The following is a 24592-nucleotide window of genomic DNA, read 5'->3' on the forward strand; positions in this document are numbered from 1 at the left end:
TCAAGGGAAATAAAATAGCAGAGTTTGCAGAACAGTTTAACACTAAACAACAGTATGGTGAGGTCCAAGCTGGGGCATTCACTGAGGGATGTGCAAGCCTGGGCTGGATGTACAGGCAATGGCCAGGTGTGGAGAGGGGGACACTGGGAAAGGCAGGGAAGGGTAGAATGAAGCGGTGGCCGTGGGAGGCAGGTGACCGATTCTGTGGCACAGCACTGCTAGGACAGGTGAAAGGCCGTAACTCAGGTCTCAACTGCCCCCAGCACAGTTCAGAATAGAACACGATCATGAGGGAACACGAGGGGTTCTGAGCACAGCATTTCACAGGGGATCACAGCAACCTGAGTCCAGGTCAGAGGCTCCCTACTGTGCCTGCCTTCAGAGACCAGGGTCCTTCATCTCTGAGGTTCCTCGTGCTGAACCTCCCTGAAACAAGCGACAAGAGGATGATTGGGTCAGCAGCCTCCCCCTCTTCCACATGGCCCTGCCACCCATGTGACCTCCCCATTCCAGCCCTTCTTTTGGCCTTTGGCCTACTTGTGTCGTTGTCCTTTCACCTTTTGTCCCCATGTGAACCCTTCACCCACATATTGAGGAACGGTGTGAACTTGTGGAGAAATCCTGCCTGCAGCTTCACAAGCCGATATAAAGTTCACTGTGTCCCTTTATCCCCTGTCATCTGGCTGCCAGGTCCCTCCACTCACACTTCATGTGCGTCCTCAGTGATCCCAGGAAGCAGAGAGCCTTCGTGATTTTATATGCTCTGCACCTGCATCTTTTAAACTACAACAGAAAGCTGAGAGAGTGTGACATTATTTATGGTGGAAATGGATTTCCCAGCTAGCAAATATGATTAAATATTTTTTTAACCAAGGAGAGAAACACTGTCTGTGCCCTGATCATCCTTCGAAAGTCACAGTGAATTTTGGGCTTCCCTGTCCCCCCATCCTTCTACAGGTCTCTGTCTCTCATGTTCCTATGGCTGATGGTCTTCACGCCATGTCCTGGGGTCTCTGAGGTCTTCTGGTGTCACACTGGTGACTTCTAGAGAAAGGATGGAAGACTGAGTCCCCAAAGTGAACGCCAGTGCACCCCAAATGCTGAGCCCCAGGGTTCAGGCATTTGGGGCCTTTTCCAGCTATGCTGAGCTGATGGCTTGGGCACAGCCTGGGGTGTGATATTGCAGGTAAGCTGTCGCCCTTCAACCCAGGTCCAAAATGACAAGTGAGCAGAGCGAGGTGGCACATGCCTATAATTCCAGCACTCGGGATGCTGAGGCAGGAGGATTGCTGTGAATTCAAGACCAACCTGGGCTACATAGTGAGTTCCAGGTCAGTCTCAACTACATAGTGAGACACTCTCAAAAAAAAAAAAAAGAGAAGTAAGAAGAATAGATAAGATAAAGACTGCAGACCAGGGTTTGGCTTAGTTTTCAGGGAAAGTTAGAACTCTTGCTTTGCTCCATCCAAAGGACCTTCTGAGCAACCCCCGCCTGGAGTCCAGATCCTGGAGGTGAGTGTGGAGGGTGTTCTGTCTCAAGAATGCCACACTGTTAATGCTACTGCCCCGGCCAGGGACTGATGATGGGAGGTGCTGGTCACCAGAGGAGGTGGCACTCGGGTGTGCAGAGGTGGTCGGGGTGGCCTAGAAGGAAGGGTGAACGTAGTGGCAGAGCTCTAGAAGGGCAGGACTCAGCTGTCTTGCTCAAACCTGATTATGCATCCAAAAGATCCAGGGGTTGGGAGAAGTTCAGGTTTTCTTGGGATTCTATATACCCCAAGAAGGCACATCCTTTTGTTACTCTCCCACCTCCAAAGTGTCTGAGACAGAGGGTTTATGGGACTATTCATGGTGACTCTAATGGCACACCCAGCTATAGATAGTGATGGTTTTCAAAGTTGTTGCCTGTTTCAGGCAGACACCAACAGATATTAAAACACTGGCAGCTTGAAAATGGCCACGGTAGCAGTGTTGAGACCATTGTCAAAAATGAAAAATGTTGAATTGAAATTCAAACACTTGAAATTGGCAAACTCTGTACACCAGATACAGCTATTTTATTTTTCTTTTCTCTAAAAAGCCCATAGGAATAGCTATAGGCTATAAGTACAGCTGGCTGTCAGATATTCAGAGGTGGAAGATGTGGGAAACAGAGTGGGTTCGTTCATGGTGCACCGTCTGTCCAGTGGCTGCCAAACTAGCGAGAAGTTTCAGGATTTTGTCCAGGAGGTCAAATGTACTCAGGGGATTCATGTTTTCTAACCAGAAAAGCAGATCAGGCCTCCAGGTTCAAATCCAGGCTTGGAGTGTTGGGATTTCAGGTTCCTTTCACATGCTGAGTTCCTTGAGGGCAAATCTCTATACCAGGCAGTAGGGACAGGTCAGAGGTACGGGAAGATTCAGGGCCTCGTTAACCCATGCCTCTATTCTGATGGACTGTGGTGCACATTGGTGTTTTCTGTTTTCACTTTCTACCCTCTGAATCTTCTTCCTGTGCATTATGGTTTGCATCTAGATGTCCCCCAAAAGCTTCATGTGGTCATAGGCTACTTGGAGGTGGCTGAAGTTAGAGCGTGTGACTGTTTCATGGTGGGGTTAGGCCCAAAGGCACTAGAATTGAGGGCATGAGTGCTACCCACCGTAAGTAGTCTGAATAAATAGAAGAGGTGGAAAAGTACTTCAAGCTCCCTTGCTGCTTTTGCTCGCTCCCATTGTGATAAACTATTGCCCCTCTGTCGCCCTGGCTTGGAGCCAGCTGATTACGGACTAAAACCTCTACAAACTGTAAGGCAAATAAACCTTTCCCCCTTTAACTTTGTGTGTCAGGTATTTTGTCTCAGCAATGAGAGAAAAGTAACTCACACAAAATTTGGTACCAGAGGTGGGGTCACTGCTGTGATGTTGCCCGGCCATTTGGCTTCAGCTTAAAAGCTTTGATTATCAATTTGGAAAGGTTTAGAGAGAACAACCAGGGAGGCATCCCTGGTACACTCTAAACTATACAGGACACTCTAGCCAGAGCCTGAAAAATTAGAGAACCATGGAAATGCTGCCAGTTAGGATGAGGTTCAGGAGGCTTCTGGATGCCAGGAAGTGTACAGTGTGCTTTGGAAGGGAGCTGGGCTTCATTTTGCTTGTGTTTAGAGACATTACCCAGGTGACAGAAAATTTTCAATGTAGTATGTTGTTGCGATGGTGGTGTAGTTACTGTTGGGGGCTTTTGGTTGGATCTATGTTGGAAATTAAGAGTGGAGAACCAGCAGGCTGATTTGAAGCATTTGGCCAGAGAAGAGGCTCCAGTGGAGGTGTGGAATGCAAGGATGAAAAAGAGGAGAATGTGGTTGTTGAAAAGGAACAGGACGATGGGAAAGGACCTGAAGTCTTTTACCAGAAGAGAAGAATGTATTTTTAATGCAGGAGATCCCTTGGATGTCTTTTGGTGTTGCCACACCTGATGTCAGAGTTAATGGGAGGCAAGGATTGTGATTTTAATACTTCTCTCTTGTTATGGTTCTAAGGCAGTGATACGATGTTGATGTGTATAAGACTGCTTTTTAAGTATTAAATCATGCACATGAATGGAAAGCCAAAGAGTTTTGAAATTTGAAGCCGTACTGTGGAAATGAGTGCAGTTAAGAATTGTATATAGGTTATACTAATGTAAATCTGAAGATATCCAGATGTATTAACTCTTCACAATTCTGCCAGTGGACACTATGATTTAAGGAAATGTGTCTGGTTATCAAGACCAGGAGTAAATTGTGGTGGATTAACTAAACAGTAAACCTGGAACATGCAGCTGAACTGAATCAGCCTGATTTGGGCATGGAAGACCCATCGAGGATTGCTGCTAATGACATAAAAAGAGAACTGGAGGGGAAGATCATTGGCTGTTGATTGTTTAGGAGAATCTTGCTGCAGTTGGCTTTCCTGATGCAAACTTGGCTGTTCTCAGCAGAGGAAGAGCTCAGGGCCTCACTGTTGCTGGGAATGGCTGCTGTGCTTGTCAGGGGAGTGCTGATCTTCACCGTGAGCATCACTTCCTGGCTCAGGTGTAGATCCCTCAGCCTGGTGGCACAAATCCTTCACCCCACTGGCACAGCTTTTCTGGCTTCCACCACTGGCCTTTGGGCCTTCCTGGTTCAGATCCTCAATTCAGGCAAGCATGAGACATTGCTGTGGGCTCTAGGCCACTGGCTGGACTCCTGGAGAACATTGCCTTGGATTTCAGGTCTTCAGCTGGACTTGTATGGGACACTGCTGTGGGATCCAGGCCCTCAGCTGGATTCTGTGTCTTTAGTGTGTGGTTTGATCTCTTGCACTCCTCCGAATTTGATTTTTTGGGTGAATAGTATAAAATAATCCTACAAATTATGCATCCTATATTAAACCTATTCCCTTGTAAACCCTGACTATAAAACTATATCTTCAAAATTCATAGTTGCATAACTTTTAGTGAAAGGCACACCTCCATTTCTTGTCATGTGAATCAAAAATTTACCTTTTGGCTGATACTTTGTCTCCCTGTATCTGGTGGCAAGGGCTTGAGCCTGTGCTGTAGGCTCAGTTACACAGACACTGGTGATTAGGTGAGCAAGACTCAGGGGCAAGAGAGTTCAGAATTCATCCCAGCGTGGCATAGCTGTGGCTTAGGCTCTGGGACTCAGACACTTCCTCCCAGGTGTGACTCAGGGGAGACTTTGCCTGAAGCCTGGCTGTGTAGTTCCCCTGGATCCTGCCTGATGTTCAAGCTCCTGTCAGTGTGGTGGAGTTCCTGACAGTTGTCTTGTCTATTTCAGGTAGTGAAAATTCTGGATTTGCTGACAGATTTCCTAAGTTGTATTCAAATTGATGTTGGGTGTGGGTTTCAGGCAATAGATCCTCATGTGCTGATATCAATTATGCAGGCTGGCTGTGAATAGAGTTCAGGAATCTGACATTACCTATAATCCATACTGGGAAGAGAAGATGGTAGATGATTGCTCGTGATCCTCCAGAATCAAGTGTTCTTCAGGGGCAAGGCTTCCAGATATTTCCTTGCTTGTCATTGAACAGGACGTTGATGGTGGGACTGACTGATACTAAAGGCACTGCGGTAGCTCAGAAAAATCATTGAAAGCTCAATGCAAAGGAACAAAATCTTTTCTTTCTAGTGGCCATGGACCTGGCAGAATATCACAGGCAGTGTTTGATCCTGCAAGACTGCTGAACTACGATGTTAATCTAATTCACAGCATCGTCAGTGTGAAAACTTTAGGCTCTGATCCAGAAAGAGTTGGGACTTCCCAAGAGTTGTCTTGGGGATTCATACGATTTGAAGAATCCAAAGCCCACCTAACCACAAGGGCCCCCGCTCTCCCAACTGACTGATGCTCTTCCTTTTCTGCTTTTCCTTGGGTCCCTGTTTTGCCATCTGTAACTTGGAATAAAGCCTAGCATTCCCTGGATGGCCAACTGCAAAGTCACATTTTTCAGGTAGAGGCTTAAATGCGAACATAATTTCCAGACTATGCTGATTTATTATAGCAAAAATCTGGGAAAGTGTCAGAAATGAATTCCTGACAGCACTGAACCAAGGAGAATTAAAAAGTAGTGTTAATCTCCACTGAATTTATTGTTTTTGAATTCTGGACTCTTCCTATCTGGATATTATAGCTTGTGTCTAGATGTCTGCCCAAAACCACATGAAGTCATAGATGTGGCTTTTTTCAGAGAAGGCAGGTTCTAGAGTATGTGATTACAAAATTAATCCACTGGTTGAATTTGACATAGTTCTGGGTAGGGTTAAGGGTGCCCCACCCTGGCTGTGAGCGCTACCCGCCTTAAGGGCACGTAGCCTGGATACAATATAAAGGGACAGAAAGGATCTGTCTCTAATAGCTTGGTGCCTTCAGCCTGCCACGGACGGTTTCTGTTTTTGTTTTTCTACCGGGGATCGAATTGGAGTCCTTGTGCTTTATGAGGCAGCTGGTGACACCACGGAGCTATATACCTGGCCACAAACTCTTTCTCCTCTGAGATACTCCTCTCCCTTAGAGCCAGCTGATTATGGACTGAAACCTCTACAAACAGAGCTAAGTAAATCTTTACTTGTTTATCTTTGGGTGTTAGGTATTTTTGTCTCAGCAACAAGAACAGTAACCAAAACACTGGAGTAGCTGGGGATTATTATTCAACTTGTTGATTAAAACTGGAAATCAAGTTTTGAAAGATTTATGAAGCTGAGATGCCAGAAAATCCTCAAAGACCAAATCTAGAATATAAGGGGGTAGAGAGTTGAAACGGTCTCACCATATGGGTCCCCACCCCATCCGCAATAGATGGAGTCAGCCCTTTCAATTACCTTTAAGCATGCACTGTTTGCTGGGGCACTGGCGTCTTTGAGAACCATTTGATCACATCACGTCTTTGTGGCTCAGGGAAAGATTCTATACTTAAAATGGCTTCTAATTAGATTGGAGGATGGAGGGTTCTTAGCAGAAGAAGCTGGAAGTTGCCCTTGACTCCACATGCCAGGTGAAGTGGATGCCTTAGCCGGTAGGGACGCTCTTGGTGCAAATGGCTCAGTCTTGTGGAGCCTGAGCCTCTAAACAGAGGGTGTCTGTACGGTCTGTTTTTATTTTCACAAATAGCATGGACCCCTCCACGTACGTACAGCCTTGCACACTCAAAACAGGTAAGGCAGATGCACATTTTAAATGTTTTGATTGAAAGTGGCCTTCCAGAAAAGCTACAGTGATTAGAAAGCAACCCACCTCTTGTGAATGAAAGTACAAGTAACCTTTTTAAAGAACCGAAGGCTTGAAATAAAAGGCAGACCAAGTCAGAGTCACGGCCACTATTCAATCCAATTTTTTTGTTTGTTTGTTTGTTTGCCTGTACAGAGCAGGACAGGGAGCCCTCCTACAAGGCAATCAATGCTGCCTGGGATGGTGGGAGCTGACAGGAGTCTCAAGCCTACATCCCTGCCAAAGGCTGTGTGCTGTGAAGTTCAGGAGAAAAGAAACCAAACTAGGGAACGCTTGTTTTACTGGTGAGATTATAGGTAATTTTTATTTATGTACTTTTCTCTGCTGCTTATTTGCATTTTCCAAAGTTTCTATGTATTTCCAGTGAAAGGCATTTTTAGGAATCTATAATGTGTTCAGCAAGAAGCCAAGAGGTACCGATATGAGATTTTCTTTCTTTTTTATTTTTTGCGGGGTGGGAACTGGAGATGAAACTCGGGACCTTGCACTTGTGAGGCAGGCAGCAGAACCACTGAGCTAAATCCCCTGCCCTCCAACATGGGAGTTTTGATGAGCAATATCATACCACCACGTCACATAGCTCCTCCGGGTGGCTGCAATTCTGGCACCCATCAGGGCCCTCAGTCGCCTGGATGGGCGCATGAGTGCCATCCGGCACAGTACCTGAGTCAGTCAGAGCACAGCTGCACACTCTTCATGGTGTGGGCGTGGCCAGCAGAAGCCAAAGAGAGGGCTCAGTGCCAGCTCAGAGGCCAAAAGACCTGCTCTTCATGTACTCAGGTGGTCAGGTGTGATGATCTTAAACTGTCTGTCTGTCTCTGTTGGGACTTACTCAGACTGGTGTAAACTTGGCATCTTTCTAGGCATTTCTTGGCAAGGCCAGGCTAATGGGACCTGTTGGGATGCAGGCACGCAGGAGGTGTGGTGGCTCAAGGTTGGGTTGGTGGAGAGAGCTCAAGACCAACCATGAAGGGTGCATGCAGTGCCAACCTTGTGATTAGTCAGGTGTGTGTGAGTGGGCATGTCCCATAATTACAGGCTCTTTTCAACCCTATACCATGGGACAACAATCTAAATTGGAGGCTTGCAATTCCCACTGAGGTCATCTGAGGAGCTTGTTAAAAATGGTCCCTTTCGGGGTGTGGTGGCGCACACCTGTAATCCTAGCACTCGGGAGGCTGAGGCAAGAGGATCGCTGTGAGTTCAAGACCAGCCTGGGCTACATAGTGAGTTCCAGGTCAGTCTCACTACATAGTGAGACCCTGTCTCAAAAAACAAAAAACAAAACAAAAACATGGTCCCTTGGCTCTGGACCCAGGCAGAGCAGAGCGGTGCCTGCAGGCCTTTGTTTGAAAGCAAGCAGCTTCCTGTGCTTCCTGCCCCATGATGGGCAGCCCACCAGGATGCTGGCTTCAGGTTTCTCCACAGCTCTTCTGTGCAAACAGCCCGGCCTGTCCTTTCTGATGCCCTTGGCTATGGACTGCTGGACAGCGGGGGTGCTGGGCACAGGTGGCAGATTGTGAGGTCATGGCTAGGCAATAGCGTGATGTGCTGCCTGGGTAGCTGGAAGATCCCTCCCTGGGAAACCTCTTGTGTCTCTATGCCATCAATTAGAGCACTTGTCTGTTCCTCACCAGTTCTTGCTCAAAGTCACTGATTTTGGAATGTCAGCCCAGGTTCTCTTCCCTCCCTGGAGCTTACAGAAAGAAAAGAAATCAGGAGGGTAGGATAAAAGTCTCCAAACTTTTCGGCACCAGGGACCGGTTTTGTGGAAGACAATGTTTGCCTGGCCAGCAGGGGTGTGGGGGGTAGTCTGGGGGTGATTCAGGAGCATGAGACCTATATCTCTCACATGAGAGGCTCACTGCAGGGTTGGCACCCTATGAAAATCTACTGCCACAATGATTGTGGATGGAAATGGAGCTCGGGCACTGATGCTAGCAATGGGGAACAGCTGCAAATACAGATGAAGCTTCACTCACTCAGTCCTCTTCTGACCTCCCACCACATGGCCCAGTTCCAAAAGGCCACCGATTGGTTCTGATCCAGGGACCCAAGGCTGGGGAACGCTGTTCTAGGAAGCCCCAGGAAGCTTTCCTCAACATCTTACCCTTCAGCTTTAATCCCAGTGGCCTCTCAGAATCCTGCTCTCTCTAGACTAGCAGGGCATGAATCTATATCTGTGAGTCTTCAGCAGACCTGGTGGGCAGCTCCAGACCGGGGGACACAGAGCCAAGGCCCAGAGCCCCTAACCTGCACCTCAACATGCTAGACCAGAAATCTGAGCACCCGCCACATTGTAGGGGGTCACAGTGCTCCCATTGTGTCAGCCACCCCTGTGCCTTAGCCTGAGAGGAGCGCTATGAAGCACACAGACAGGAGGCTAGAGCACCTTCTCTCTGGGGACCACAGGTGTCTATTAGGGTAAATTTCTGAAGCCAATCTGAACCAGTAGGACTCTAGGAGCTAGAGTCCATGTATTGCAATTTCTGAGGTACACATAAATCACCTGAAGACTAAAAATGTGACAAAGTAGTAGACACCTGGGTTTGAACCAGGGACCTCTTGATCTGCAGTCAAATGCTCTACCCCTGAGCTATACCTCCACTTTGGCAGGGCCTCTCATTTGTATCTCTTCATCCATGGCACCATACCCAGGCTTGCTACATACTTCTAATCCACTGTCCTCGGCATGTATCCACAGCTGGGAAGCTTTTCAACCATTGTTGGGAGGGAAGTTTCCCTCTGCAGCCTTAATCACCCTTACCCAGCCCCTTACCTCTTGAATTGCAGTGAGGTCACCCACCTGCCTGCACACCTGGGAAAGACGCCTGGCTCCAGTGTTTCAATCAAGCCCACACAGTAATCAGGACAAGAGCTGCTGGTCCTAGGGCTTTCGGCCCAGGGACAGACTTTTCCATACACCAAGGACACAGGAGAGTGCTCACTGTTCACTCCATCATTCATTCACTTGACAAACAAGAAACTTGGTAGGTGCCAGGCCCTTTCATCCATTGAGGCCATAGAGACAGGTAAAATAGTGTCCTTATTCTTCAGTCTTATGCAAAATAGCAACAAACCCATTGTGACCATCAATCCTGATTTGTCAACTCCATTAAATTAAGAAAGGCCTCACAGATTTGTACAGCATACCCATGGGAATGTCTGGATGGGTCATGGACGTGTGGCCTTGGATATTATAAGCCTCCTGACCTGTTCCTCTCTGGCCCTGTTCCCTACTTCTCTTCCAGGCCACCATGAATTCAGCATCTTTGCTCTACTATGCACTTCTGCCATGATGTTTCTGCCTTGGAGCCAAGCAACCATGGACTGAATTCCCAAAATAGTGAGCCAAAATAAACATTTCCTCCTTTCAATTGCAGGTGTCAGACATTTTGTGCCGGCAAACAGAAAGTGACTAATACAGACAACTGGTATCATAAGTGGGGTCATGGCTGTGACTGCACCTGACTGTGTGGTTTAGAAGCCTGTAGAACTGTCCTGAGGGAGGTGTTTGGAAAAGTGTAGAGAAGTGAATGGGAGAAGCCCTAGGGTGCTATAAGCAGAGCCTGATAAGTGATTCTGGTCAGAGCAAAGAGGACAAGAGTGCTGGTAGAAATGCAGACAGTAAAGACCAGGCCCACGAAGCCTCCGCTGAGAACAAGGACCTATTGGCACTTGGACTAGAGGCCATGTGGGCTAGGCTGTGGCAGAGCCCGTGTCCTGAGATTTGCAGGAGACTAAAATTAAGAGTGCTGGGCTAATTTAGGTGCTCTTTGAGCTGATGTAGATATGGGGATGAAGGCTATCACAGCTGTTGACTGGGGGGGGGGCGGGAATGAAGTCACACTTGATAAATCCCTCCTAGCTTTCTCATCCTCTCGAGTCAATGGACTCTTTGTACTCTACACCAAGAAACCCCTGGTTTCTCAAGTAATGTGAAATGGCCACCAGTGAATGCAGAGTTGACTCAGCCAACTGAACCAACAGGTTTATCTTAGCTTCTCCAATTATGATATTTTAAGTAGTATGTTAATGGAGGACACTCATGGTAATAAATTCAGACTTATTTAAGCTGACACTCTTCTGCAAATACATCAAAGGTCCACATCCATACACATACACTATACAATTGGCAGATATAAAGTAACCTGTTGAAATGATGTGGGTATTTGTTGTAGCTCCCAGCAACTGGTACTAGAATTAGCTGAGATTGGCTCTAGCTGTGGTTACCGGACAATTGGGTGGGAGGATCTGTCCTTTCATTGCCAAGTATTTTTAGTTTACAGACTGAGAAAGCTGGGGATGCCTTTAACATGGACATTGGTAGCCTGTAGGCATCTTATACTGATGGGAACATGTAAGATTATTCTTGAAAGGAAAGCAAGTAGTTTATGGCACATCAGGGAAGCCCTTAGACCTGGGAAGGACCCAGGAAAAGCCAGGGGCCAGGACTTTAGCCAGCCTGTGCAGAAAGCTGATGATGTCACCACAGTGAACACAGGCTGCGGCTCCTGGCCCCTCTGGCGTTGCCTGAGCTCTTCCACCTCCAGGATGATTCTCAATGGACTCTGCCTCTCTGTGTAATTTACACAGCACTCAAAGCCTCTTAGGGCCAAGCTTGAGGTTACCCATGGTGGTGGATGATATTCTATGTCAACCTGACATGGCTTGGGCCCAGATGCTTGACCAAACACCACTGGACATATTGCCCAAAAGGCGTGTTTTGGAGGTCATCAACATCTAAATCAGTAGATTTTTGTAAAGCTCACTGGCCTCCATGAGGTGAATGGGCCTCGGGCAATCAGCCAAGGCTGTAAGAAAAAGACTGAGGCCCCTGAAGAGGAAATGCTGCCTCCAGCCTGGGCTCAGATCCTAGCTACCATGTCATCCCAGCCTGGGCCACCAGGATGTGATCAGATTTGTCCACCCCACAACTGTGACAATTGTGTAAACACACACATACACACACACACACTCAGGGGAGGAAGATATCTGTCACTGTGATCTTCCTTAAGCTGAGACAGGACCCTGTCTTCCACCAGAACTGAGGCAACAGAGACTTGTCCTCTGGAAGAAACTAGATATGTGAAGGGGAGGTGTCAGGCAGGCTCTGGCGATGGCCTGAAATGCCTCTCCTCTCTCCTCTAGAGGACTGAAACTCTGTGGTGAAGAAACTTGGAAATAAAACATTATGTGTATGGAATGGAAAAGGAGGGGGCACCCGGATTTGAACCAGGGACCTCTTGATCTGCAGTCAAACGCTCTACCCCTGAGCTATGCCCCTACCTGCTTAGGGCTGTGTAATAAGCACCCTAAACCTGGGTGACCACACCTGGCTGTCACCACCCTGACACCTGCACTTCTAGGCCTCTGCCATCATGTATGCCCTTCCTTCTAGGCCACCTGACCACCTCTGCACACCTGACTGATACCTCCTGGTGACCAGCGCCTCCTGTCACCAGTCCCTGGCTGAGGCAGTGACATTAAAAGCTTTGAGTTCTTCAGGGAGAACCCAGGAGGGGGTTGCTCAGCAGGTGCTTTGGATGACAGAAAAGGGGTAGGGAGAAGGCAGGACCAAAGCAGAAGTTAGGGGTTCCCCTGGTCACTAAGCCAGATCCTCTGCAAATGGGACCTAAAGATGTGTATATCTCTAAGGAGATCCTGGATGACTCTAGTTCACAGACAGTTTGGAAGATACTGGTTTCATCTGTGACTGTGAATGTTATAGGTCTGAAAAAAATGATAGGTGTTAACAAAACACACGTGATTAATGACCACATGGTACCCACGGTTCATGTCGATGATGCGCGGCCTCTTTCCAAAACTCACTCTGGGGCAATATTTAGCTGACTACCTTACCTCTTCCCCACCTATCCTCCATTTGCAAAAGGTCTCATGGATTCGAGACAAGAAGTGACCTGGACATAGGATTCTGTCCACAGAAAGGTGCTGACGTGGGAGTGAGTGAGGCCTGAGGTTCCTGGAGCATGACATGGGGTAGTGATTGACATGTGGCCAGCAGGAAAGGAAGGGCCAGCAGTGAGAGGACTGGACCACTGACTGCCTGATCTGCTGTCATATGTCCTGACCCAGATGTATACCCTCTTACTGGTTTAGATTTTTGGGTTGAACACCTGTGGCTGTGTGGCCTCACCCAAGGATCTGGGATACTTTTGGCCTCCTCTTATCTGAAGACTTAGGGGGACCTGACTAGCCTTTACAGACTCCACCTGGCTGTGACCTTACCCTGACCTACCCATATCCCCATCCCAGGATGCTACAGATCCTCCTCCAGTGCCCTCAGCCTCCTCCTGCATGGGGAATCAGTGTGAGAATCACTGTTTAGAGCTGGAGCCCTGTTCTCTCCTCTCTCCAGAGGCCTCATCCTGTCCCACCTTCTCTGCTCTCTACCTCACTCTCGCCTCTGCACACAGGGCTCTCACAGGTTGATCTACAGTCTTCATCTCACCTCTTCCTCTCACCTGTCACCTTCTACCTGTGCTTGGAGGGAGATACCTCACCTGAGATGTCAACCTCAAGCTTTCCCCAGCCATCAGCTCAGCACAGCTGGAAGAGGCCCAAGATGTCTGAACCCTGGGGCTCAGCATTCAGGGTTCCCTGGTGATTGCTTAGGGAACTCTGCCTTGTATCCTTGCTCTGCAAGCCACCAGTGTGACACCAGAAGACCTCCCAGACCACAGGACATGGATTGAGGACCGTCAGCCACAGGATCCTGAGAGGCAAAGACGTGTGGAAGGATGGTGGAGCAGGGAAGGCAAAATTCACTGTGATTTGCATAGTATGATCAGGGCATCAACAGTTTTCTTCCTTGACTACAAAATATTTAAAACTCTTTCTTAGGTATGAACTACAAATTCCAATGTAAATAGTATCACAACCTTGTACTTTTCTAATCTATTTCAGAAGACTCAGGAGTAGACATATAAAATTATGAAAGGTCTCTGAGGATCACTGAGGATGCACCTGAAGTGTGAGGGGAGGGACCTGGTAGCCAGAAGCGACAGACCATAAAGGGAGGGAGTGACCTTGACATCAGCTTGTGAAGCTGCAGGCAGGAATTCCTCCACAACTTCACACCGTTCCTCCAAATGTGGGTGAGAAGTTCACAGATTGTGAACAAAAAATGAAAGGACATCAACGCAAGAGAAATAACCACACAGGAGAACCGAGGCCAACAGCAGGGCTGGACAGAAGGGCCGGTATGAGGAGGTCCCATGGATGACAGGACCATGTGGAAGAGGGTGGGGTCCTGACCTAATCATCCTCTTGTCCCTTGTGTCATAAAAGTTCAGCACTAGGGACCTTGGAGATGAAGAACCCTGCTCTCTGAAGGCAGGCACAGTGCACCTAAAGAAGTGTAGGTAGGGACCCTCTGACCTGGACTCATGTTCCTGTCATCCCCTGTGAAATGCTGTGCTTAGAAGCACTCATGTTGCCTCATAATCACGCTGTATTCTGAACTGTACTTCAGGGAGTTAAGACCTTAGCTATGGCCTTTCACCTGTCCTAGCAGTGCTGTGCCATAGAATCGGTCACCTGTCTCCCACGGCCACCGCTTCATTCTAACCTTCCCTGCCTTTCCCACAGTGTCCCCCTCTGCACACCTAGCCGTTGCCTGTACATCCAGCCCACTATTTCACTTCCCTTGGTGAATGCATCAGCTTGGACATCATTTATGTTTCTACCACATCTGTGATTAGAGTTACACTGTCCTGTAATGTTACTACTGTCCTGTAATTTTACACTGTCCTGTAATTTTACTACTTTATTTCCCTTGAATCATTGCATATTAACAAGGGACTGTGCTTCCCAAAATTTGTGTTTCAAGATTCCCCAAGTGCTACAAATCTAAATTACCACAGCTGTCTGTATTTGTCCTAAGGCTCCTCCAAACTTCTGTTGCAACTTAGGCTGAGTTGCTGGTAATTCAGCATGCCCTCCAGAATGTAAAAGTCACTGAGGATCCAATTAGGAATAGTTTTTCAAAAATACACACATAGCAATAAAAAGAAGTCCATATCTAGGCCAGAAGACGCACACCTATAATCTGAGCTCTTGGGAAGGCTGAGGCAGGTGGAGGTGAAGTGAGGTGCAGTGTAGGCAACCTAGTGACATAGTAAGACCTTGTCTCAGAATACATACTGAGGGTCGAGGATTTAGCTCAGTGATTCTGCTGCCTGCCTCACAAGCGTAAGGTCCGGAGTTCAAATCCTGGTACGAAAAAAAAAAAAAAGAATACAAAGTGAAAAAGGCTAGGGATGATAGTCAGTGCCAAGGTCCTTACTCCAACCACCTGTATAACAGAAAGCAATTGAACGAACCCAACCCCTTAAAAACATGCCTCATTCCTTATGCTTGATTCACCAGAGAAAGGGGACTGAATGTAGGAAGAGTGGTAGCAAGAGAGAATAAAAACCCCCTGTAGGTTTGGCAATAAAGTAGGCAACCAGCAGGGGGCACCCGGATTTGAACCAGGGACCTCTTGATCTGCAGTCAAATGCTCTACCCCTGAGCTATGCCCCCTTGCTGGAGGAAAACAGCTATAACAACAGCTTTTATATGACTAGATGCATCTGAAGCAAGACAGACTGGCTCAACTGGATGCCTTGGCGAGCTCTATCCTTCTCAACTGCTACTCCATCCTTCGTACACCTGTCCTTGTTGCTTCAACACTTTTCACGAACCTTGGATCACAGACCCAGTGGCTTTGTCATTTTCTACAGCTGAGCAGAGTTTTCAGATCATCCAGTTGATCCCCTTCCACAAGAACAATTCTGAGGAGCTACTTGCTTTCATGTACACAGGACTGGAGACAGAATTGTACCTAGGTGACCACACCTTTGTTTTATTGACCGAAGGTCATTGATGGATAGTTATTTAATGGCAGTCATGATAATTTATCACTTAGAGGCGAATGTTTCATTGTAGCTGTATAGGTGATTTCAGGGTTTTATGTGTTGTTATATTTCAACTCTTCCACCTCAAGCATACAGCTTTTGCATTACAAAGATCCCTTGGAAACATCGTTCTCTCCAAGTGTCCAACTTTAAGGGTTCATCTCTCAGAAACACCTATGAATGGATAAAGACTTTGTATGTGCAGATTTGTGGCATCCTACTCTGAATTAGTGAAATACAGGAAACTCTTTAAATATTCATAAGGAAAGTGGGTTGAAATCTCCAGTCATCTTCACGGGTGAAGTGTGAGGTCACAGTCAGAGAAAAGAATGTCCAATCCATGACCACTGGAGGATGCCAAAATGACTGCACGTGAGGAAAGCAAGTTGCAAGTCACATGCGTGATGCGAGCCCACTGTGACACTGAAAAGGATGTTGGCACACCATTGTTTATCAAAAGGTTATAAACACACGCGAACTTACAGCCACATGTGAACATATATTTATACGTGTTTATAACTTCTTAGGTCATAACTAGGAAGTCTCTCCTGCCTGGTGTAGCTGAGTCTTCTCACAAACTCATCTTCCTCTGTATCCCAACAACTTCCTACCTTTCCTTCTTCCATTATCCCTCCCAAGGACCTTTCTAGCGCCTCTCCAGTGATGTCCCTTTGTTCCACACACCAGATGTCCATCCTCTGCCTTTTGGGTGTCATGATGTGCTTGTTTGATCTGAGGACAAAGGGCACCCTGCAGGGCGCCATAGTCCAAGTGCATCCTGCCTCACCTGGGGCTCATCCCTCAGTCACACTGCAGCAGGACAGTCACCTCAGCTTTCCCAGAGTCCTCCTGGGCTCACAGAACTGATGCCAGCAGTGGAAAATGAGCACGTGGAGACAGTCACAGTCGTGGTGCCAACATCCTTACAGGCTGACATAGGCTTCGGTGTTTATGATCGGACCAGGACGATCTAGGAAGGGTAGGACTACGGAAGCCATGAAATCAGAAACAGTGATGATGGTGCTGAGCCTCTGCCCCGAAGAGGGAGATAACAAAGTCTAGGAGCCTCCTGAGGGTTGGGCGAGGGGACTACACCTCTTGCTGGTGCTGGTCACACCCAGGCCACGTGCAATCTGTGAGTTACCACTTCCAGCTGGGAGGTCTCCGGGGATGCCAGAACTGCATCACATAAAACTCATCCCCCTGACCATATCACGACACAGATGCCCTCCTCAGAAGCCTTGGAGTCAGGATCCTCTCAGCTTTAGTGCAGGTGCTGGCTGCTAGAAAGGTTCTCAGAGTCACGACAATATCCCTCATGGCAGATCCTATGAACAGAGATTCCGTGCCATCCAGGTGTCCTTCCTGGCACAGGTCCTCACAATCAGCCCTGATGCTGCTGGCCACTGCATTGGTCAGGGCGCTTCTACAGAGCTACAATCTATGAAAAGGTAATCTTCCATCTTCTTCTTCTTAGTAATGTAGATGAAAAATGAGCCCCACCAACAAGAAGCTGGAAAAGGATTTAGAAATGACAAGGATTAAAGAACCAATTCTACTGCAAACTAGATTTCAAGCCAAGACTGATCAAGAGAGACAAAGAAGATCACTACATCTTCAGGGAACAATCCAAGAGGAAGTGGTAACTGTCATAAATATCTCTGCACCAAATCCTAGGAACCCAATTATATAAACAAAGATTAACAGACCCGAAAAAACAAAGATGCACTAATACAAGTGTAATGGGTGACCTCAATATGCCACTCTTCAAAGTAGACTGATGAACTAGACAAAAAAACCAACATGGAAATATCAGATGTGAATTAAACTTCTGAAGAAGTGTATTTAGTAGACATCTACGGAGTGTTCCACTTCGAAACATCAGAAAGCACATTCTTCTCTGCTGTATATGGGACATTTTCCAAAATAGAGCACTTATTAGCTCATAGAATATGCTTATGTAAATGCAAAGAAACTGAAATTGTCCCATGTGTATTACCAGATCACAGAGCAATGAAATTAGAAATCATTGGCAAAAGAAACCACAAAGCTCAAGTGCCCATCAGTTGGAGACAGGATAAAGAAGATGTGGTTTTTCTATAAAATGGAGTACGACTCAGCCATAAGAATGAGAAACTAGAGTCATTCATAGGAAAATGGATGCATACTGAGGCCATACTCTTAAGTTAAATAACTAAGACACACATGTGTAAATACTGGGTAGTTTCTCTGGTGTGAAAAACTAAAAGTGTGACTTGTATAACTGAATACAAATTGTAGAACTGATAATGTGAAATAGGAAGAAAAAGGCTAAAGGTGTAGGGGAAGTGGGAAGAGTAGAGGAAAGGAAATAAAGGACAAGAAAAAATATGAGAAAAGGGAAAATGGAAACAAAGTCTTTGTAAATAGGAGAGGGTGGTGGGGGTGAAGGGAGGGCAGGGGTATGGGGAAAAATTATGAACCAAGATCTGTCAGGTAAGGGTACAAGATCCCAGTGATGAATGTAACTGTACTGTGTGCTTAAAAACTACCAATAAACTCAATAAATAACATTTTAAAAAAAGAAACCACAAATACTACATAAACACTTACAAATGAAATAATACCCTCCTGAACAACCATCAAGTCACATATGATAATTAAGAGGAAATTATAGAGTTTCTACAATTAAAACTCTCTGGATGCAGTGAAAGCTGCCCTGTGTAGGAAACTTAGAGCAACGACTTCCCATATCAGGTAAGCAGAGCAAGCTCAACTACATGGCTTGATGTTGTAGCTCCAGCTTCTAGAAAATGAAGAGCAAGTCAAGCACATACCTCATACAAGGAAGGAAATTACAATGATCAGAACAGAAATGGATGCAATGGAGACAAGAAAAAATAGAAATAACCAAGGAATCAAAGAGTTAGTTCTTTCAAAGATTAAATAACACTTACAAACCTTTATTTTAAAAAGACTCAACCTCATACAATTAGGAATGAAAAGGATAAATCACAAGAAATCTGGCGCAAATCCCATAGGTCCTCAATATCTACTTTGAGAAACTATATTCCTTTTTTTTTTTTTTTTTTTTTTTACTATGTAGTTGAGACTGACCTGGAACTCACTATGCATCCCAGGCTGGTCTGGAACTGACAGCGATCCTCCTGCCTCAGCCTCCCGAATGCTGGGATTACAGGCATGAGCCATGACACCCTGCCTTGAAAAACTATATTCTAGCAAGATGGAAAACACAGCACAAAAGGACAGATTCCTAGATACATAGGAAGTACCAAGGATCACTCAAGAAGCTTTATGGCTTAAATAACCCCATATCAGTAAATGAAATTGAAGACATATTTAAGAACCGACCATCAAAGAAAAACTCAAGTCTTGACAGATTCACTACTGAATTCTACAAAAAATTTAGAGGCGATCTAATGCCACTACTCCTCAAACTCTTCAACGAAATTGAAAGGGAAGCTGTACACTCAAACTCATTTGTGGAAGTAAGCATTGCCTTGTTACCAAAACCAGAGAAGGATCCAACCAAAAAAGAGAACTCCAGGACAAATTCCATAATGAACATAGATGCAAAACTCCTGATTGAAGTACTGGCAAAAAGAATGCAATAAATTATGAAGATGATTATACACCATGACCAAGGAGGATTATCCCAAGGATGCAGGAATGGTTCAACATATGCAAATCAATAAATCTAATATACTATATTACCAGAGCAAAGGAGAAAATCATATGATCCTCTCAGTAGATGCAGAAAAAGCATTTGGCTAGGTTCAATACCCATTCATGATAAAAAAAAAACCTACATAAAATTGATATAGGTAGACTTTATCACATTCTGACGAAAACTGTCTATGAAAAACCAGTAGCCAACATCATGCCAAATGGACAAAATCTGAAAGCTTTCACTCTAAAATCAGGAACAGCACAAAGATGTCCACTATCACCACTCCTATTCAGTGTAGTTCTAGAAACAGTAGGCAGAGAAATTAGACAAGAGACAGAAATAAAAGGAATAAAGATAGGATTGGAAGAAAAATTATCATGATTTGGGGAAAACACAATAGTAGACACACACGACCCAAAAAAACTCCACCAAAGACAGCTAGATCTAATAAATAAATGCAGTTGCATATCTAGATACAAGGTCAACACTCAAAAATCCATAGCATTCCTGTACGCAACTGACATATTCACTCAGAGAGAAATTATGGAAATCACAACTTTCACAATAACTTCCAAAAATATTTAGAAATTGATCGAATGAAAGTAGTAAAAGACCTCTATATTGAAAATTACAGTACTCTGAAAAAGGAGATTGAAGAGGACATCAGAAAATGGAGAGATATCCTTTGCTGTTGGTTGAAGGAACCAATATAGTTAAAATGGCCATACTCCCCAATTATTATACACATTTAATGTGATCCGATCAAAATATTAATGGCATACCTCATAAAATTAGAGAAAACAACCTTGAAGTTCATTCAAAATCAGAAGAGACCTAGGATGACAAAGCAGTTCTGGACGACAAAGGCAAGGCAGGGGGCATCACAATTCCTGACTTGAAATTACACTACAAAGTTACAGTGATAAAAACAGCATGGTACTGGCAAAACAAACAAACAAACAAAAAACCTGCAGGTGAGGATCAGTAGAACACTTTAGAAGATGGAAAACAACTCCAAGGAAACTCTGCCACCTTATCTTTGACAAAGCACCCAAACGTATCACTGGAAGAAAGATAGACTCTTTAGTAAACGGTGCTGGGAAAACTGGCTTTGCACATGTTGAAGATTAAACACAGACCCACCCTCTAGTAAACTGAAATAAATATGGATCAAAGATCTAAATATTAAAACATAATTACTAAATCCATTGGAAGTTAGAATAGGCAAAACTCTTGAAGACAGAGGTGTAGGGAAAGCCTTTATGAACAAAAGCTCAATTGCACAGGAAATATTACAAAGAACAACTGGGACCCAATGTTGTAAACAGCTTATGCACAGCAAAAGAATCCACCAGAAGAATGAAGAGACAACCCACAGTGGGAAAATATATTTGCCAGCTTTTTCTCAGAGGAATAATATGTAGAATATATAAAGAACTTAAAAAATTTCACACCTCTAAATTTGAAGACCCAATCCAAAATTGGCTTCTGAAATAAATAACCACTTCTCAGATGAAGAAATAGAAATGACAAACAAATATGAGAAAATTTGTTCAACATCACTGGTTATTCAAGAGATGCATGTTAAAACAATGCTGAGATTCCATCTCACCATAGAAAGAATGGTTATTATCAAGAAATCAACCAATAACAAATGCTGGTGGGGCTCCCAATGTTGGTGAAAGTATAGACTGGTGCAACCACTGTGGAAATCAACGTGGACATTTGTCAAAAAACTAAAAGTAGACGTTGCACTGAATGCAGCTATTCCTTTTCTTAGTATCTTCCTGAAGCAACTAAAAGCATCATACTACCGAGATATATACATACCATGTTGATAGCATCACAGCTAAATCTTGGAAACAGCCCAAATGCCCACTGGTGAATAGATAAAAAAGATAAGGGGTCTTTTAAATACGATGGAGTACTACTCTGCCAAAAAAAGGATAAAGTGAGGCATTTTTAGGTAAACGAATATGCTTTGACATTATATTCTTAGGTGAAATAAATGGGATATACATGCTTAAATGTTACATTGCTTCTCTGGTGTGAGAAGATGAAAGGCAAAAAAGGACCAAAATATGTCACAGACATTAACAAATAGGAACAAAATGTTCAAAAGGGAAGGGGAACAGGAAATGAGAGAAGGGAAATGAAGAACTGCAAAAGAAAAACAGAGAATAGAAGGGAAAAAATGGAAATGAAGATTTTGGAAATAAGGGTCAGAAAAGAGTTGAAAGGACCAGGACAGGGGGGCGGAAAGGAGAATCAAGATATATTATGCATGGGAACAAATTCTCTGTGATGAATGTTATCATTATGTATATCTAAACTATAAAAATATTTTAATTCTCCTGGAAACCCTACTGAGAACCCCTCCCAGCTAGTGGGAGCTTTACTTCCTTGCCTTTATATCTTTTAAACAAATTTTCTTGCATTCTAAATCCTTTCTCTGTGATTTGATTCTTCATCACCATAGGACACAAAGATGATGAAATAGGAATAGCCAGATCTGTGGTTCCTGGAACATAACACAGGGCTGAGATTGCAGCCTGCAGTCAGTATGAAAGCAATGGCCATGCTCAGATGGGACTGGACCTCATGCTGCTTGAGTATATCACACGCTAAGCTCAGAAGTATATACCCTCAGCCTTGGTGGACTTCGATGATTAACATACTTTGGCTTTGATGCCTCACCCATGTATCTGAGGTCCTTTGCTAAGTCTCCTCCCCTTCAGTGACCCAGGGGGATGTAACTCACCTTCTCACACAGACTGCACCTGGCTGTGACCCTCCCCATGTTACCATCCAAAGATCCTAGAAATATTCCTGCAGTACCCTAAGTGTCCTTCCCCTCATTCAGAAGTGACAGGGGATAAAGGGAGAGAGTGACCTTGACATCAGCTTGTGATGCTGCAGGCAGGAATTTCTCCACAAGTTCACGCCATTCTCCCAAATGAGGAAGAAGAATTCACAACTTGTGGACGAAGGAAGAAAGGACATCAACGCAAGAGAAATGGCCACACGAGAGAACCGAGGCCAACAGAACGGGTGGATGGGGAGGCCACATGGGTGGCAGGACCATGTGGAAGAGGGTGGGGCTACTGACCCAATCATCTTCTTGTCGCTTGTTTCAGAAAGGTTCAGCACTAGGGACCTCAGAGATGAAGGACCCTGGTCTCTGAAGGCAGGCACAGTAGGGAGCCTCTGACCTGGACTCAGGTTGCTGTGATCCCCTGTGAAATGCTGTGCTCAGAACCCCTCGTGTTGCCTCATGATCATGTTCTATTCTGAACTGTGCTGCGGAGAGTTGAGACCTGAGTTACGGGCTTTCACCTGTCCTACCAGTGCTGTGCCATAGAATCGGTCACCTGCCTCCCACGGCCACCGCTTCATTCTACCCTTCCCTGACCTGGACTCAGGTTGCTGTGATCCCCTGTGAAATGCTGTGCTCAGAACCCCTCGTGTTGCCTCATGATCATGTTCTATTCTGAACTGTGCTGCGGAGAGTTGAGACCTGAGTTACGGGCTTTCACCTGTCCTACCAGTGCTGTGCCATAGAATCGGTCACCTGCCTCCCACGGCCACCGCTTCATTCTACCCTTCCCTGTGAAACTATATTCTATTCTGAGCTGTGCTGCGGGGAGTTGAGACCTGAGTTAGAGCCTTTCACCTGTCCTAGCAGTGCTGTGCCACAGAATCGGTGACCTGCCTCCCACGGCCACCGCTTCATTCTACCCTTCCCTGCCTTTCCCAGTGTCCCCCTCTGCACACCTGGCCATTGCCTGTACATCCAGCCCAGGCTTGCACATCCCTCAGTGGATGCCCCAGCTTGGACATCACTGATGTTTCCACCACAGTGTTGTTTAGAGCTACATTATCCTTTAAGTACTACTATTTTATTTCCCTTCAATCATTGCATATTAACAGGGGATGGTGCTTCCCAAAATTCATGCTTGAAAATTTCCCCAGAATAATACAAATCAAAATTACCACAGCTCTCTGTATTTTTTAATAAGGCTCCTCCTAAATTTTGTTGCAACCTAGGCTGAGTTGCTGGTGATTCAGTATGCTCCCCGAACGTAAAGGTTACAGAGGATCCAAATAGAAACTGTTTTTCAAAGATACACACACATCATTAAAAAGAATTTCATAGCTGGGCCTGCTGAAACACACCCATAGTCTCAGCACTTGGGAAGACTGAGGCAGGTGAGTCTGAAGTTGGGGTGCCGTGTGGGCAACAGAGTGATGCAGCGAGACCCCATCTCAGAATACAAACTGGAAAAGGCTAGGGATGGTAGTCCATGCCAGGGCCCTTGTTTCAACCACCTGTACTACAAAAAACAATTGAGCCAACCCACCCCCTAAACACATGTCTTGTGCCATGTGCTTGATGTCACCAGAGTAAGGAGAGACTGAATGCAGGAAGAGTGGTAGGAACAGCAAATAGACCCCTGTAAGAGGTGACCTAGGGGGCACCCGGATTTGAACCGGGGACCTCTTGATCTGCAGTCAAATGCTCTACCCCTGAGCTGTGCCCCCTCACTGAGGAAAAGCACCATAATAGTAGCCTTTATAGGAAGTGGATGCATCCAAGCCAAGACAGACTTGCTCAACAGGATGTCTTGGCCAGCCCTGTGTCTCTGAACTGCCACTCCCTCCTGCCCTACTCCCACCCTTATTGCTCCAGCACTTCTCAGGGACTGGGCCGAGTAGACCTGGTGGCTTTGGTGATCTGTACAGCCGAGCAGACTTTTCAGATCATCCAGGTGGATCCCCTTCCACCAGAACTATTCTTGAGGAGCTGCTGACTTTCAGGTGCACAGGACTGGGGACAGAACTGTACCTAGATGACATCACTTTCCTCTTAAATGACTGAAGGCCAGAGCCTTGGATGGATGGTTATTTTCATGGCAGCATAGTAGTCATGATATTGCATTATTAAAGGCAAACTGTGTCTCAGTGGACCTACAGGTGATTTCAGGTTTTTCTGTATTTGTATTTATGTTTCAACTCTTCCACCTGAAGCATATAGTTTCTTCATTAAAAAGTTATCTTGGAAACGGTTTTTTTAAAAGTCCACTTCTAAGGGTTCATTCTGAAGCAACACTCCTATCATGGATGAAGACATCCCTGGAATGGCACTGGTGCTTACATAGTGCTCTAAATCCCAACGTGGTTTTTCTGCGATTACAATCATTGGTGTTAGGACATATGTGAGCAGAGGATTGTGCCTCCCAAAATCAAAGTCC

At 45.6% G+C, this 24592-nt stretch overlaps 1 long non-coding RNA gene and 4 other non-coding genes across 5 annotated transcripts; 1 reads left to right on the forward strand and 4 right to left on the reverse strand.

The window, feature by feature from the left end:
* Positions 1–934: 934 nt before the first annotated feature.
* LOC117286351 lies at positions 935–10085 on the forward strand. Its single transcript, XR_004517495.1, has 4 exons — positions 935–1186; positions 1472–1512; positions 6885–7033; positions 10001–10085. It is a non-coding gene; the product is annotated as an uncharacterized LOC117286351 (long non-coding RNA).
* On the reverse strand, positions 9284–9355 carry Trnac-gca. The gene has a single exon. It is a non-coding gene; the product is annotated as a tRNA-Cys (tRNA).
* A 1879-nt stretch (positions 10086–11964) lies between the features above and the next one.
* Positions 11965–12036, reverse strand: Trnac-gca. Its single transcript has one exon. It is a non-coding gene; the product is annotated as a tRNA-Cys (tRNA).
* Positions 12037–15224: 3188 nt separating this feature from the next.
* On the reverse strand, positions 15225–15296 carry Trnac-gca. Its single transcript has one exon. It is a non-coding gene; the product is annotated as a tRNA-Cys (tRNA).
* An 8514-nt stretch (positions 15297–23810) lies between these two features.
* On the reverse strand, positions 23811–23882 carry Trnac-gca. Its single transcript has one exon. It is a non-coding gene; the product is annotated as a tRNA-Cys (tRNA).
* Between the last annotated feature and the right edge of the window lie 710 nt (positions 23883–24592).

Source organism: Fukomys damarensis, unplaced genomic scaffold (genome assembly GCF_012274545.1).
Source record: "Fukomys damarensis isolate Sample0158 unplaced genomic scaffold, DMR_v1.0_HiC HiC_scaffold_16, whole genome shotgun sequence".
Classification (NCBI taxonomy): Eukaryota; Metazoa; Chordata; class Mammalia; order Rodentia; family Bathyergidae; genus Fukomys; species Fukomys damarensis.